This window comes from Rutidosis leptorrhynchoides, chromosome 7 (assembly GCF_046630445.1).
Source record: "Rutidosis leptorrhynchoides isolate AG116_Rl617_1_P2 chromosome 7, CSIRO_AGI_Rlap_v1, whole genome shotgun sequence".
NCBI classification, from domain to species: Eukaryota; Viridiplantae; Streptophyta; class Magnoliopsida; order Asterales; family Asteraceae; genus Rutidosis; species Rutidosis leptorrhynchoides.
The window spans coordinates 189,213,335-189,229,840 of record NC_092339.1 but is presented as its reverse complement, the minus strand read 5'-3'; the positions used below and the strand labels follow the sequence as shown (position 1 = coordinate 189,229,840).

The 16,506-nt window shown below is 33.7% G+C and overlaps 1 long non-coding RNA gene across 2 annotated transcripts; it reads left to right on the top strand.

Annotated features, from left to right (window-relative positions):
• The first annotated feature begins 3,894 nt into the window (after positions 1–3,894).
• Positions 3,895–9,051, top strand: LOC139857303 (uncharacterized). Of its 2 annotated transcripts, none has more exons than XR_011762458.1 (3): positions 3,895–4,126; positions 4,697–4,799; positions 8,977–9,051. It is a non-coding gene; the product is annotated as an uncharacterized lncRNA (long non-coding RNA). The 2 variants fall into 2 exon arrangements; XR_011762459.1 differs by lacking the exon at positions 8,977–9,051 and adding an exon at positions 5,287–5,411.
• The last annotated feature ends 7,455 nt before the right edge of the window (positions 9,052–16,506 follow it).

Below are 16,506 nucleotides of genomic sequence, written 5' to 3'. Positions count from 1 at the left end.
CCTACAATATTGTATATCAATATTTAACTGTGAGTTTCATATGATCCCTTTTTCAAACTATATTTTTGGGCTGAGAATACATGCGCAGTTTTATAAACTGTTTTACTAAATGGATACAAATACTAAAACTGATTTTGTGTGAGTTTCATTGCTCCCTTTTTAATTGCTTTTGCAATATATATTTTTGGGCTGAGAATACATGCAATTTATTTTAAACGCAATAGATACAAGTACATACTTAATTCTACACTGAGTTTGAACCGAAAATCCCTTAGCTTTGGTAACTAGTAGCTGCCAGTACATAGGATATGGACTGGTGGGCGCGAATAATTGTATATGGATCCATAGGGCTGGACATCCCCGTCCGAGCTAGAGCGCTAGCCTTTTAACGGACGTATGTTATTTGAGTTTAAGACACGTTGGTTTGCGTGTATTAAAACGAATGGGGTAATTATCACTATAGCGTTAAGTTTAGTTACCAGGGTGCTCTGTTACGTAGAATCTATTGACAAACTTTTGATAAACGTTTCTGGATGAAACAACTGAAATCTTGTAATCCACTTTTATATACAGATTATACGAAACAATAAAACTATGAACTCACCAACCTTTGTGTTGACACTTGTTAGCATGTTTATTCTCAGGTTTCCTAGAAGTCTTCCGCTGTTTGCTTATATGTGATACAAGCTATGTGCATGGAGTCATACATGCTTTATTCAAGAAAACTTTGCATTTACAAAATCATCACCGTGTATCTTATTTTGACTTCATTGTCAACGGATGTATTATGGTAAACTATTATTTATGGTGATTGTCTATATGTAGAAATCATCAAACGTTGAAAACCTTAGAAATTGATATTCATTTATTGTGTACCTTTTTAAAAGAATGCAATGTTTACAAAACGTATCATATAGAGGTCAAATACCTCGCAATGAAATCAATGAATGACGTGTTCGTCCATATGGATTTGGAACGATCGTCACATGACATATTTCTAAAAAAAATGAACTCCAAAGTTTTAAATTACTACCTAAAGTTTAGCTAAAGTTGAATTATTTGCATGAAACACATGAGTAGAATTGTGTATGCCAAAGTTTTGAAGACATTTAGCCATTCCCATGTGCAGATTACTAAGTTAAATAAAGGAATGGTTTGGCTATGTTGAATATTCAGTATTCACATGCTGATTTGACGAATGAAGATTATATATACATGACCGTGTAGAAGGTGAAGAGAATCCACAAAGGATCATATATCACAAACAGAAAAACATAGTTGATATTGTTTATCAACGAAGTGTGTTTATTTGTAAGGGGATCTCAAAGTAGATAGAGAGTTGATCAATAACATCAACGAACCTTTTTTTGTGAGGTCGAGGGTTTTTTTTTTTTTTTTTTTTTTTTTTTTTACGAGGAACCCCCTAGCGACGAGCCATAATGGCTCCCCTCTAGTTGGTAAACCCCGGGTAAACGGCAAGCCAGGCCTCCACCGCTACCAGGTAAAGCATCCTCTAGTCAATCAGTCACTAAATGGAGCTCGCCCCAAGGTATTTTGCCTTGAAGGGAATCGAACCCGTGATACGACTTCCAACATATTTTACATTACAAATCCTCCGATATGCAGTTTTATTTTTGACACAAATATGCATACTCAAGATCTTGCTTAAATTCAACATGTTGCAGCGGAAGCTTTTAGTTATCACCTGAGAATAAACATGCGTAAAACGTCAACATAAAGTTGGTGAGATATAGGTTTAATGCCGGCAACGTTATGAATATAGACCACCAGATTTCCATATTCAGTTCTCAAAAATATACGTCCCATGCATAGAGACAAAATATCATTCATATGGATTGAACACATGGTAATCGACATTCACAATATGCATATAAGAATATCCCCATCATTCCGGGATCCTCCTTCGGACATGATATAAATTTCGAAGTACTAAAGCATCCGGTACTTTGGATGGGGCATGTTGGGCCCGATAGATCTATCTTTAGAGTTCGCGTCAATTAGGGTGTCTGTTCCCTAATTCTTAGATTACCAGACTTAATAAAAAGGGGCATATTCGATTTCGATAATTCAACCATATAATGTAGTTTCGATTACTTGTGTCTATTTCGTAAAACATTTATAAAAATTTGCGCATTTATTCTCAGCCCAAAAATATAAAGAGTGTAAAAGAGTGTACGAGAAACTTAGATTCTACACTAAAATCTAAGGGGTTTGGATTTGTGTTTAACTCATAGTGTACTTTTTCTTGTACCGGATTTTTTTATATTATAAGAATAAATGAAACTCTTGGGGTGGACGTAGGTAGAGTTTTGTCGAACCACGTTAATCGACGTGTCTATCAGTGACTTTATATTGTTTTATATTATTTCTCGCAAGTTTGTCTCGAAGAATTATATTCTTGTTTTTGCTAGTGTGAGTATATTAGGCAAGTTTCCATAACAAAAACTACCAAATTGGATTTCTATGAACACAACATATATGATAGATACAATAGTCATAGTGCCATTCACTATGTTCATTCTATTCAGTAGGAACCACGAGAAGAGAAAATTATAAGTGGTGGAAGTAAGTTTTGTCCATAGTTATTGATTATGCAATAAGAATTTTGATTTATTTTTCACTCTCTCATTATTCAGTATTTTATTTTAAAATATTACTGTATAAATTAATTGTCTACTTTCATAAATAAAAAAGAATAAAAAGATTAAGTTCTATTATGCTCTTTTAATGTATGTGGATATGATTAATGAAATTGAAAAGGTAAAGGTAAAACTCTAAATTAAACAGAAAGTACAATACTTTCTTGAAATTTCATTAAAATATGTATTTTTTATCTGAGGATAATTATTATGGGACAGAAAAAGTAGTTAAATAAGAGATGCTTTTGTGAAGTTTGTAGAATAAATAATCTTTTTTGAAACATGATGTCTACTGAATGGTCAGTTTGATCGTTAGTGTGGGTAACTATATAATCTGGTACGTATATACTCTATTATTATGTTATTAATTTAATTAACTTTTATTACAGTAAACTTTTAATTATATTTTATCAAATCACTCAATATATTTTTACTCAAATTTAACATTTAACACTATTTACTTTCAAATTTAACATTATCACGTTAAATGAAAAAATAAAATCTGATTCCATATTATAGTCAGCCAGCGTTGCAAGAGGTCTATCAAAGTAAATGTATACAATTAGTGAGTCCTATCTCTACAACCTTCGCACAACTTTTATTACGACATTCACTCTATCTTAACGCATCACTTAGATCTTTCTCGGCGCATCACTTACAACTTTCTTGTTACTATATCACCATATCAATATTAATTAATATTACTGTTATATTTATATTTATATACATATACTAATTCACGAAAAATTACTCCAATTGTATTGGCTACAACTACTCACTTTCACTGTTATCCTGTTTCACTCTACCCCAACCACTCCGTACAAAATACCCATCGACTCATCTCTCCTTCCCCATTCTTCCAGGATCTTCTTCCACCATCATCTTCATCACTTCTTCTCCTTCTCACACCAACTCCCTCTTCTTCCATTTACATCAATCCTTCACCACCACTAACGACCACCAATACCACCACCATCACCACTACTACCGACCACCGCCACAACCATCACCACCACCAGTGATCACCGCCACCAACATAGCTGTTATACATATACTAATTCACGTAAAATTACTCCAATTCTATTGGCTACAACTACTCACTTTCACTGTTATCCTGTTTCACTCTACCCCAACCACTCCGTACAAAATACCCATCGACTCATCTCTCCTTCCCCATTCTTCCAGGATCTTCTTCCACCATCATCTTCATCACTTCTTCTCCTTCTCACACCAACTCCCTCTTCTTCCATTTACATCAATCCTTCACCACCACTAATGACCACCAATACCACCACCATCACCACTACTACCGACCACCGCCACAACCATCACCACCACCAGTGATCACCGCCACCAACATAGCTGTTACCAACGTCGCCGCCACTAACGTCGCTTCCACGACTGCTCAGCATCACAAATCGACAACGGCCGGAATCAATTGCGTACTCCATAAGGAGGAGATTCAAGTATCTTTCTTCTTCTTTCTTTTTCGTTTTTTGGGTGGAATTGGTTCATAAAATTAGTTTTGTTCATAATGGTTTCTATAATTTTTTTCGAGTAAACTAATGTTGTTGCATAATGGTTTCTGTTTAGAAAAAAAAAAATGTTACATGTTGAAAATTAATACTCATGGAACAAAAAAAAAAAAAAAAAAAGGAGGGTATTTTTGTGATAAATTTCGCAGAGCATTTTGTTTATGTGATTTCAAGATTATTTGATTTTGCTCTTCTTAGGCATTAACTGTGTTACCGAAATATCTTTTATGGGGATGCTGATTGGAGGTCGTGAATCAGATTGTACCATTTATTTGCAGAATGTTATGCAGCCCAGTTTATAAATATATGTGTTAGCTTTTGTATTTGTATGCAATTTACAATATGTAGATGCTAAAGTTAGTTTAAGATTTACTACTGATTACTAAATATATCTTCAAGTTTATATTTAATGATTTGTTATACATATATCACCTTCTTATCGGATTGTAATTATTAACCACTTAACAAGTTCAAGTAATTATTGATTTTTATATGTTTCAGCTAACGAAAGTGAGTGAGGAATTTTTTTTTTTTTACATGGGAAGTAATTATGGAACAAGGCAATGATGTTGAGCAGATTTATTTCATCTGTCACGGTGAACTGGTATAACTTCATTCCTTGTAATCTACTTTTTTAATTTCATTCCCTGTAATCTACTTTCTTATGGAGTATATAAAATTTTATACTAAATCACTTTCCCTTTTTTTGAGATTAATTAAAACAAATATGGTATAGGAAGAAATTTGCATATGTGAAAATGGATTTGAAGAGACGGTATCAGTTTTGAAACCGCACACGACCAGCTATATATAGTTCGATCAAAGACGACTGCCCCACATGGTCTAAAATTTTTATAAATAAATGAAGTTCAAACTCATAGTGTCACAAAAAATTTGGTCTAAAAAAACCTTTTGGTAAATATTTTCAGTTTACAGGTCAAAAATCACAACCACCAACAGCCCAACCAACTTGAAAATATTAAAATTCTCGCATTAGAATCAAACATATATTTAATATACACTTTTGCTTCATACATATAGTACTAATATCTAGGTATTTCCACTTTTCTGCATAATGGAACAACGACCAGAACTGATACCGATATCCAGTCTACGTCCAGGAAACTGTTTGAAAAAGATAAGAGGACAACCGGCGCTGGATAGCAAAACGGCCCAATAATCCTAGACCTAACGTGTAAGTAACTAGGGGGGGGGGGGGGGGGGGGGGGGGTGTGTTGAATAGTTACTTATGGTTTCTTAAAACTTTTTCGAAATCTTTAGCTATTAAAAGATAGGTTTTAAGTGCGGAAGCATTCGTGTTTGTTGTTGGGAAATTATCCCACATCGGTCATGGACAAAAACAAATGTATGCATATAAGTCAAAGGGAAGTCCCTCTATCACCAATTGGTTTTAGAAAATGATGGACTCTTGAACTTATATGTTGTACATGTTGTTGGACTATATGATTTATTAATTCTGTCATGGTATCAGAGCTTAGGTAAGCGGTTTTACAAAGCGAGTCCGAGTTAGACCCCCATTGTAGTGACCCGAATTTTTCCATGTTTATATATATTAAATGAAATTGATATTTATATGATTAAGTGTTTCCAACATGTTAAGCAATCAAACTTGTTAAGACTTGATTAATTGAAATAGGTTCCATATAGACAATTGATCACCCAAGTTGACCGGTGATTCACGAACGTTAAAACTTGTAAAAACTATATGATGACATATATATATATATATATATATATATATATATATATATATATATATATATATATATATATATATATATATATAGTTAACATGATATTATGATAAGTGAGTATCTCATTAGGTATGTTAACAATGAGTGATATACATAAAAATGAGTTTATTGAATTAAGAAACTCGAAACGATATATATATTGAATTAAGAAACTCGAAACGATATATATAACGATTATCGTTATAACAACGTCTTACTAAATACATATGAATCATATTAAGATATTGTTACACTATGTTTAAATATGATAAATGATAAGTAAGCATATCATTAAGTGTATTAACAATGAACTACATATGTAAAAACAAGACTACTAACTTAAGGATTTCGAAACGAGTCATATATGTAACGATTATCGTTGTAACGACATTTAAATGTATATATATTATATTAAGATATATTAATACATCATAATATTATGATAATGTAATAATTTAACATCTCATTAGATATTATAAACAATGGGTTAACAACATTTAACAATATCGTTAACTTAAAGGTTTCAAAACAACACTTACATGTAACGACTAACGATGACTTAATGACTCAGTTAAATGTATACACATGTAGTGTATTATGTTGTAATAATACACTTTTGGAAGACTTCAAGACACATATCAAAGTACTTCTATTTAACAAAAATGCTTACAATTACATTCTCGTTCAATTTCATCAACAATTCTACTCGTATGCAACCGTATTCATACTCGTACAATACCCAGCTCCTAGACGTATATACTATTGGTATATACACATAATAATTCCGCTCTTAGCAGCCCTAGATAGTCAACAAACATGTGGAACCAACAATTAGACAACTAGCATGACTTATGAGCAAGGAAACAAAAACAAGAACTCCTTTTAACCCCACTCACCTTCACCACTCATCACCTACTCCATTTCACTTCCAATTTGCTTCTCAAAACACACACACTCTTCCATGAACATCTAAGTTACTATTTTTCCAGCAAAAATCATCAAATACAAGCTTTGGTTATTACCTATAATCATCATAAAAACAATTACCCAATAACACATCAAGAACACTTCCAAGTTTACAAGTTTACTTCCAAGTTTCCTAATCCATTTCAAGCAATCATCTAAGATCAAGAAACCTTTGTTATTTACAGTAGGTTATCTTTCTAAATCAATATAATATTCATATTCAAGTTTTGATTCAATTTCTATAACTATAACTATCTTAATTCGAGTAATAATCTTACTTGAACTTATTTTGGTGTCATGATTCTATTTCAAGAACTTCCAAGCCATCAAAGATCCTTTGAAGCTCAAGTTATTTTTTCATCATTTCCAGTAGGTTTACCTACTAAACTTGAGGTAGTAATGATGTTCATAACATCATTCGATTCATATATGTATAACTATCTTATTCGAAGATTTGAACATGTAATCACTAGAACATAGTTTAGTTAATTCTAAACTTGTTCGCAAACAATGTTAATCCTTCTAACTTTACTTTTAAAATCAACTAAACACATGTTCTATATCTATATGATATTCTAACTTAATGATTTAAAACCTGAAAACACGAAAAACACCGTAAAACCGGATATACGCCGTCATAGTAACACCGCGGGCTGTTTTGGGTTAGTTAATTAAAAACTATGATAAACTTTGATTTAAAAGTTGTTCTTCTGGGAAAATGATTTTTCTTATGAACATGAAACTATATCCAAAAATCATGGTTAAACTCAAAGAGGAAGTATGTTTTCCAAAATGGTCATCTAGACGTCGTTCTTTCGACAGAAATGACTACCTTTACAAAAACGACTTGTAATATGTATTTCCGACTATAAACTTATACTTTTTCTGTTTAGATTCATAAACTTAAGTTCAATATGAAACCATAGCAACTTGAATCACTCAAAACGGATTTAAAACGAAGAAGTTATGGGTAAAACAAGATTGGATAATTTTTCTTGTTGTAGCTACGTGAAAATTGGTAACAAATCTATATTAATCATATCCTAACTAACTCATATTGTATTATACATGTATTCTAATATATTATGTAATCTTGGGATACCATAGACACGAATACAATGTTTTAACATATCATATATATATATATATATATATATATATATATATATATATATATATATATATATATATATATATATATATATATATATATATTCGGAACAACCATAGACACTCTATATGCAGTAATGTTGGAGTTAACTATACAGGGTTGGGGTTGATTCCAAAATATTATATATATACTTTGAGTTGTGATCTAGCCTGAGGCTTGTATACACGAGGTCGTGGATTGATTCGAGATAATATATATTGCTTTATTTTTCTGTACATCTAACTGTGGACAACTAGTTGTAGGTTACTAACGAGGACAGCTGACTTAATAAACTTAAAACATTAAAACGTATTAAAAATGTTGTAAATATATTTTGAACATACTTTGATATATATGTACATATTTGTTATAGGTTCGTGAATCGACCAGTGGCCAAGTCTTACTTCCCGACGAAGTAAAAATCTGTGAAAGTGAGTTATAGTCCCACTTTTAAAATCTAATATTTTGGGATGAGAATACATGCAGTTTTATAAATGTTTTACAAAATAGACACAAGTAAATGAAACTACATTCTATAGCTGGATTATTAAACCGAATATGCCCCTTTTTAGTCTGGTAATCTAAGAATTAGGGAACAGACACCCTAATTGACGCGAATCCTAAAGATAGATCTATTGGGCCCAACGAGCCCCATCCAAAGTACCAGATGCTTTAGTACTTCGAATTCATCATGTCCGAAGGGAGTCCCGAAATGATAGGGGATATTCTTTATGAATCTTGTTAAGGTCGGTTACCAGGTGTTCACCATATGAATGATTTTTATCTCTATGTATGGGAAGTATATTGAAATATGAAATCTTGTGGTATATTATTACGATTTGATAAATATATAGGTTAAACCTATAACTCACCAACATTTTTGTTGACGTTTAAAGCATGTTTATTCTCAGGTGATTATTAAGAGCTTCCGCTATTGCATGCTAAAATATGGACAAGATTTGGCGTCAGCATGCTTGTATAATATTGTTTAAAACTGCATTCTAGATTTACTTTGTTGTAACATATTAATATTGTAAACCAATAAGTATTGGTAGTGTGTAAGTGTGTTATTTAGATTATCATTTCTGGATAATCTAGGTGGTTACTTTTTAACCTTGTCGATAAAATAAAGGTTATGGTTTGTTTTAAAAACGAATGCAGTCTTTGAAAAACGTCTCATATAGAGGTCAAAACCTCGCAACGAAATCAATTAATATGGAATGTTTATAATCATTATGAACGGCACATTTCAGTTGGTATCCGAGCGTTGGTCTTAGAGAACCAGAATTTTTGCATTAGTGTGTCTTACCGAGTTTGTTAGGATGCATTAGTGAGTCTGGACTTCGACCGTGTTTTTCTTCAAAAACGATTGCTTAACATTTTTTTTGGAAACTATATATTATTAACATGTAAATATTATGTGATATATCAATCTCTTAACGTGTTTGATATTGTGTGATAGATGTCTACCTCTAGTACAAATCCCATCGACTCACCTAATAATAATGAAGAGTCGAATATACTTTGGGAAGATTCACAAATTCCCGAAGAGGAACCGGAAGAGGAGGAACCGGAAGAAGAGGAACCGGAAGAGGAGGAACCGGAAGAGGAGGAACCGGAAGAGGAAGAACTGGAAGAAGAAGAGGTTCCGGAGGAAGAAATATTGATACCTACAGTAAATCGATTAAATAAAAGAAAATCCCCAACCAACGGACCAAAGTCAAAAATGGTCAATGGTGTTTCCGCCAAGGAAGCAAAATATTGGGAAGATTACCAATTTTCCGATGAATCGGATCCCGATGGGGATTCCGATGATGTTATAGAAATTACCTCGACCCAATTTAATAAAGCAAAAGAAAATAATAAGGGAAAAGGTATAAAAATAGAGAAACCTGATTCCAACCCCGATGAACTTTATATGTATCGGCAACGTTCGTATTTCCTAAAATGTAACAATAACCCAGGAACCTCTAAACCACCAGGTTTTTCTAAACCATTGTGGAAAACGACGGCTCGTATTAGAGGAACACCATATATCCCTAGAAAATTAGAAAAACGAACCAATTCCGAAGAAGATAAAACCAGTGATTTGGATTAGAGGGTTGTAATCATGTTGTGTATTATATGTATTGTAGAGTGCTTGTCATTTTATGTTCTATGTAAAAATTTCTTGTATTGTTTGTTAATTATCTTTTTCGAATCTAATCCTTATCTATTTTACAGTATAAAAACAAAATGGACATTAAGGGTAGACAACTGAATATTTTAGAAGACCTACCAGAGGATATGATTGAGGAAATATTGTCTAGAGTCGGTCAGAATTCATCAGCACATTTAGTTATGGCGAAATTAACTTGTCAAACATTTGAAAGACTTTCCAGAAATGCCTTAGTTTATAAAAGGCTTTCCTTTGATAGGTGGGGTATATCACATTAAGGATATCATACGTTACGCCGTGTTTTCTTTAAAGCGTTAAATTCAGGGAACCCAAATACAATTTTACGTTACGGGTTAAGAACCTATTTTGACTCAACAAATCCCAACATAGGATTTCGTGAGTTAGAAAGAGCTTCTAACATGCAACATAAAGAAGCATGTTATACTTACGGGTTAGTGATGTTCGCTTCTTACCAAAGTGAGAAAAAGAATATCGGATTACAACTTTTAAATAAAACCTTCCCTCAAGTGACGGATTCAGTAGTTGGGGTGAGAAACAAGATTTTTAGATTATTACGGGGCTGTTGGACATTACGAAACCCTCGTCCTTTTGACGACATTACAACATACTGCCTAGTCAATGGTCATAACGGTTACTTTCCACAAGACAAAGGATGGGAAGTCGTCTTAGTAAAACCAGAATGCATGACTTGTTTCTGGACTTATGAATTACGTGTCTTTATTTCTTTTGCTGAACAACTTGCGTATTAACTAGAATTGCCTTTATAGCTGCCGAGTAGCAAAGTTATTATGTGCTATATTTCATCCTATATGTATAATAACGGTATTGTAAGTTTGTAAAATGTTGTATAAAAATTTGAACGCGAAATTTTATTATAATCAGTTTTTTCATATAGAATTGTAGTAGTTGAATTGTATATTAGCTACTAAGTATGAACTTAACGGGTAGGTACTACCCGAATTAAAACTATAAAACGGTAATATGAAGAAAAAGCTTTTATAAATGAGTTCATACTATGCTACGAAATACTATTGACTTCTCTTAAAATTCTATATGATTAACTTAATTCTTTTGGGCTATTTTTGAAGGAAATGGCACCGACGACTCGTCAGAATTTGAACATGAGCGAGGAAGATTTCCGTGTTTTCCTTGCAGCAAACATAGCCGCAGTACAGGCTGCGTTGCAAAATAACAATAACTCTGGATCTAGCAGTGAAACTAATTCCACAAGAAATCGTGTAGGATGCTCCTACAAAGAATTCACTGCCTGCAAACCTTTGGAATTTGATGAAACCGAAGGACCAATTGGATTGAAATGGTGGACCGATAAGGTCGAATCGGTGTTTGCCATAAGTAAGTGTACTAAAGAGGATAAAGTTAAGTATGCTACGCATACCTTCACAAGTACTGCGTTAACGTGGTGGAACACCTATCTTGAACAGGTAGGACAAAATGCCGCTTACGCACTACCGTGGTCGGAATTCAAGCAATTGATGAACGAGCAGTACTGTCCTAGAAACGAAGTCAATAAGTTCAAGGTAGAACTTAGAGAGTTACGAACACAAGGATTCGCCATTACCACATATGAACGACGATTCATAGAGTTGTGCCTATTGTGTCCGGGAGCGTTCGAAGATGAAGAAGAGAAGATCGACGCGTTTGTAAAAGGGTTACCAGTAAAGATTCAAGAAGATGTGAGTTCACACGAGCCCGCTTCCATACAGAAGGCAAGTCGAATGGCTCATAAACTCATAAATCAGATTGAGGGGAGAATTAAAGAACAGGCTGCCAAAGAAGCCAACACGAAACAACTCAAGAGGAAGTGGGAGGAAAACGGTGACAAGAGTCACCAGTACAACAACAATAACAATTACAACCACAACCGCAACAACAATCGCAACAATAACCGCAATCCTAACAATAACTACAACAAACGTCCCAACAACAACAACAACTACAACAACCGTTTCAACAACAATAACAATCCCAACAACAACCTCAATAACAACAAACAACAGAAACAACCATGCTTCAGGTGTGCAGAGTCCCATCCGAATGCGTTTTGCACAACAGTTTGCACCAAGTGTAAGAGAAGTGGTCATGCCGTGGCAAAATGTGAGGTTTACGGACCAAAGAACAACAAAATAAAGAAACAAATAAGGTCGGAAAAAATAATGTCGATGTAGTTTGTTATAAATGTGGAAAACCGGGCCACATTATTAGAAATTGCCCAAACCAAGGGAATACTAATGGGCAAGGCTGCGGAAGGGTTTTCAATATTAATGCGGCAGAAGCGCAGGAAGACCCGGAGCTTGTTACGGGTATATTTCTTATTGACAATACATCTGCTTATGTTTTATTTGATTCGAGTGCAGATAGAAGCTATATGAGTAGAGATTTTTTTGCTAAATTAAGTTGTCCACTGACGCCTTTTGATAATAAATTTTTACTCGAATTAGCAAACGGTAAATTAATTACAGCATATAATATATGTCGGAATCGAGAAATTAAGCTGGTTAGTGAAACATTTAAGATTAATTTTATACCAGTAGAGTTAGGAAGTTTTGATATGATAATTGGCATGGACTGGTTGAAAAAGGTGAGAGCAGAGATCGTATATTACAAAAATGCAATTCGCATTGTACGGAAAAAAGGAAAACCATTAATGGTGTACGGAGAAAATAATAACGTGAAATTAAATCTTATTAGTAGTATGAAGGCGCAAAAACTAATAAGAAAAGGTTGTTACGTCATTCTAGCACACATCGAGGAAGTTAAACCTGAAGAAAAGAACATCAGTGATGTTTCAGTCGCAAAAGAATTTCCCGATGTATTTCTGAAAGATTTACCGGGATTACCCCCACATCGATCCGTTGAATTTCAAATAGAACTTGTACCAGTAGCTGCACCAATAGCTCGTGCTCCATACAGACTCGCACCCAGCGAAATGAAAGAATTACAAATTCAGTTACAAGAACTTTTAGAGCGTGGTTTCATTCGACCAAGCACATCACCAAGGAGAGCTCCTGTTTTGTTTGTCAAGAAGAAGGATGGTACATTTAGGTTGTGTATCGACTACCGAGAGTTGAACAAACTTACCATCAAGAACCGCTACCCACTACCGAGAATCGACGACTTATTTGATCAACTACAAGGCTCATCGATTTATTCGAAGATTGATTTACGTTCTGGGTATCATCAAATGTGGGTGAAGGAGGATGATATTCCAAAGACTGCTTTTAGGACGCGTTACGGTCATTACGAGTTTATGGTTATGCCGTTTGGGTTGACTAACGCACCAGCTGTGTTCATGGACCTCATGAACCGAGTGTGTGGACCATACCTTGACAAGTTTGTCATTGTTTTCATCGATGACATACTTATTTACTCAAAGAATGACAAGGAGCACGAAGAACATTTATGAAAAGTGCTAGAGTTGTTAAGGAGAGAAAAACTGTACGCTAAGTTTTCAAAGTGTGCATTTTGGTTGGAAGAAGTTCAATTCCTCGGTCATATAGTGAACAAAGAAGGTATTCAGGTAGATCCAGCAAAGATTGAAACCGTTGAAAAGTGGGAAACCCCGAAAGCTCCGAAGCACATACACCAATTTTTCGGATTAGCTGGTTACTACAGAAGGTTCATCCAAGATTTTTCCAGAATAGCAAAATCCTTGACTGCATTAATGCATAAAGGGAGGAAATTTGAATGGAAGGATGAACAAGAGAAAGAATTGTTAAAGAAAAAGTTAACTACGGCACCTATATTGTCATTACCTGAAGGGAATGATGATTTTGTGATATATTGTGATGCCTCAAAGCAAGGTCTCGGTTGTGTATTAATGCAATGAACAAAGGTAATTGCTTATGCGTCTAGACAATCGAAGATTCACGAGCAGAATTATACGACGCACGATTTAGAATTAGGCGCGGTTGTTTTTGCATTAGGAACTCGTCTAGACATGAGTACTGCCTATCATCCATAAACTGATGGGCAGAGCGAAAGGACGATACAAACGCTTGAATACATGCTACGAGCATGTGTTATTGATTTCGGAAACAATTGGGATCGACACCTACCGTTAGCAGAATTTTCCTACAACAACAGCTACCATTCAAGCATTGAGATGGCACCGTTTGAAGTATTTTATGGTAGAAAGTGCAGGTCTTCGATTTGTTGGAGTGAAGTGGGGGATAGACAGATTACGGGTCCGGAGATAATACAAGAAACTACCGAGAAGATCATCCAAATTCAACAACGGTTGAAAACTGCCCAAAGTCGACAAAAGAGCGACGCTGACATTAAAAGAAAAGATATAGAATTTGAAATTGGAGGGATGGTCATGCTTAAAGTTGCACCTTGGAAAGACGTTGTTCGATTTGGTAAACAAGGGAAATTAAATCCAAGGTATATTGGACCATTCAAGATTATTGATCGTGTCGGACCAGTAGCTTACCGACTTGAGTTACCTCAACAACTCGCGGCTGTACATAACACTTTTCACGTCTCGAATTTGAAGAAATGTTTTGCTAAAGAAGATCTCACTATTCCGTTAGACGAAATCCAAACTTTTTCGAAATCTTTAGCTATTAAAAGATAGGTTTTAAGTGCGGAAGCATTCATGTTTGTTGTTGGGAAATTATCCCACATCGGTCATGGACAAAAACAAATGTATGCACATAAGTCAAAGGGGAAGTCCCTCTATCACCAATTGGTTTTAGAAAATGATGGACTCTTGAACTTATATGTTGTACATGTTGTTGGACTATATGATTTATTAATTCTATCATGGTATCAGAGCTTAGGTAAGCGGTTTTACAAAGCGAGTCCGAGTCAGACCCCCATTGTAGTGACCCGAATTTTTCCATGTTTATATATATTAAATGAAATTGATATTTATATGATTAAGTGTTTCCAACATGTTAAGCAATCAAACTTGTTAAGACTTGATTAATTGAAATAGGTTCCATATAGACAATTGATCACCCAAGTTGACCGGTGATTCACGAACGTTAAAACTTGTAAAAACTATATGATGACATATATATATATATATATATATATATATATATATATATATATATATATATATATATATATATATATATATATATATATATATATATATATATAGTTAACATGATATTATGATAAGTGAGTATCTCATTAGGTATGTTAACAATGAGTCATATACATAAAAATGAGTTTATTGAATTAAGAAACTCGTAACGATATATATATTGAATTAAGAAACTCGTAACGATATATATAACGATTATCGTTATAACAACGCCTTACTAAATACATATGAATCATATTAAGATATTGTTACACTATGTTTAAATATGATTAATGATAAGTAAACATATCATTAAGTGTATTAACAATGAACTACATATGTAAAAACAAGACTACTAACTTAAGGATTTCGAAACGAGTCATATATGTAACGACTATCGTTGTAACGACATTTAAATGTATATATATTATATTAAGATATATTAATACATCATAATATCATGATAATGTAATAATTTAACATCTCATTTGATATTATAAATAATGGGTTAACAAAATTTAACAATATCGTTAACTTAAAGGTTTCAAAACAACACTTACATGTAACGACTAACGATGACTTAACGACTCAGTTAAATGTATATACATGTAGTGTATTATGTTGTAATAATACACTTTTGGAAGACTTCAAGACACATATCAAAGTACTTCTATTTAACAAAAATGCTTACAATTACATTCTCGTTCAATTTCATCAACAATTCTACTCGTATGCAACCGTATTCGTACTCGTACAATACCCAGCTCCTAGACATATATACTATTGGTATATACACATAATAATTCCGCTCTTAGCAGCCCTAGATAGTCAACAAACATGTGTAACCAACAATTAGACAACTAGCATGACTTATGAGCAAGAAAACAAAAACAAGAACTCCTTTTAACCCCACTCACCTTCACCACTCATCACCTACTCCATTTCACTTCCAATTTGCTTCCCAATTCTCTCTCAAAACACACACACTCTTCCATGAACATCTAAGTTACTATTTTTCCAGCAAAAATCATCAAATACAAGCTTTGGTTATTACCTATAATCATCATAAAAACAATTACTCAAGAACACATCAAGAACACTTCCAAGTTTCCTAATCCATTCCAAGCAATCATCTAAGATCAAGAAACCTTTGTTATTTACAGTAGGTTATCTTTCTAAATCAAGATAATATTCATATTCAAGCTT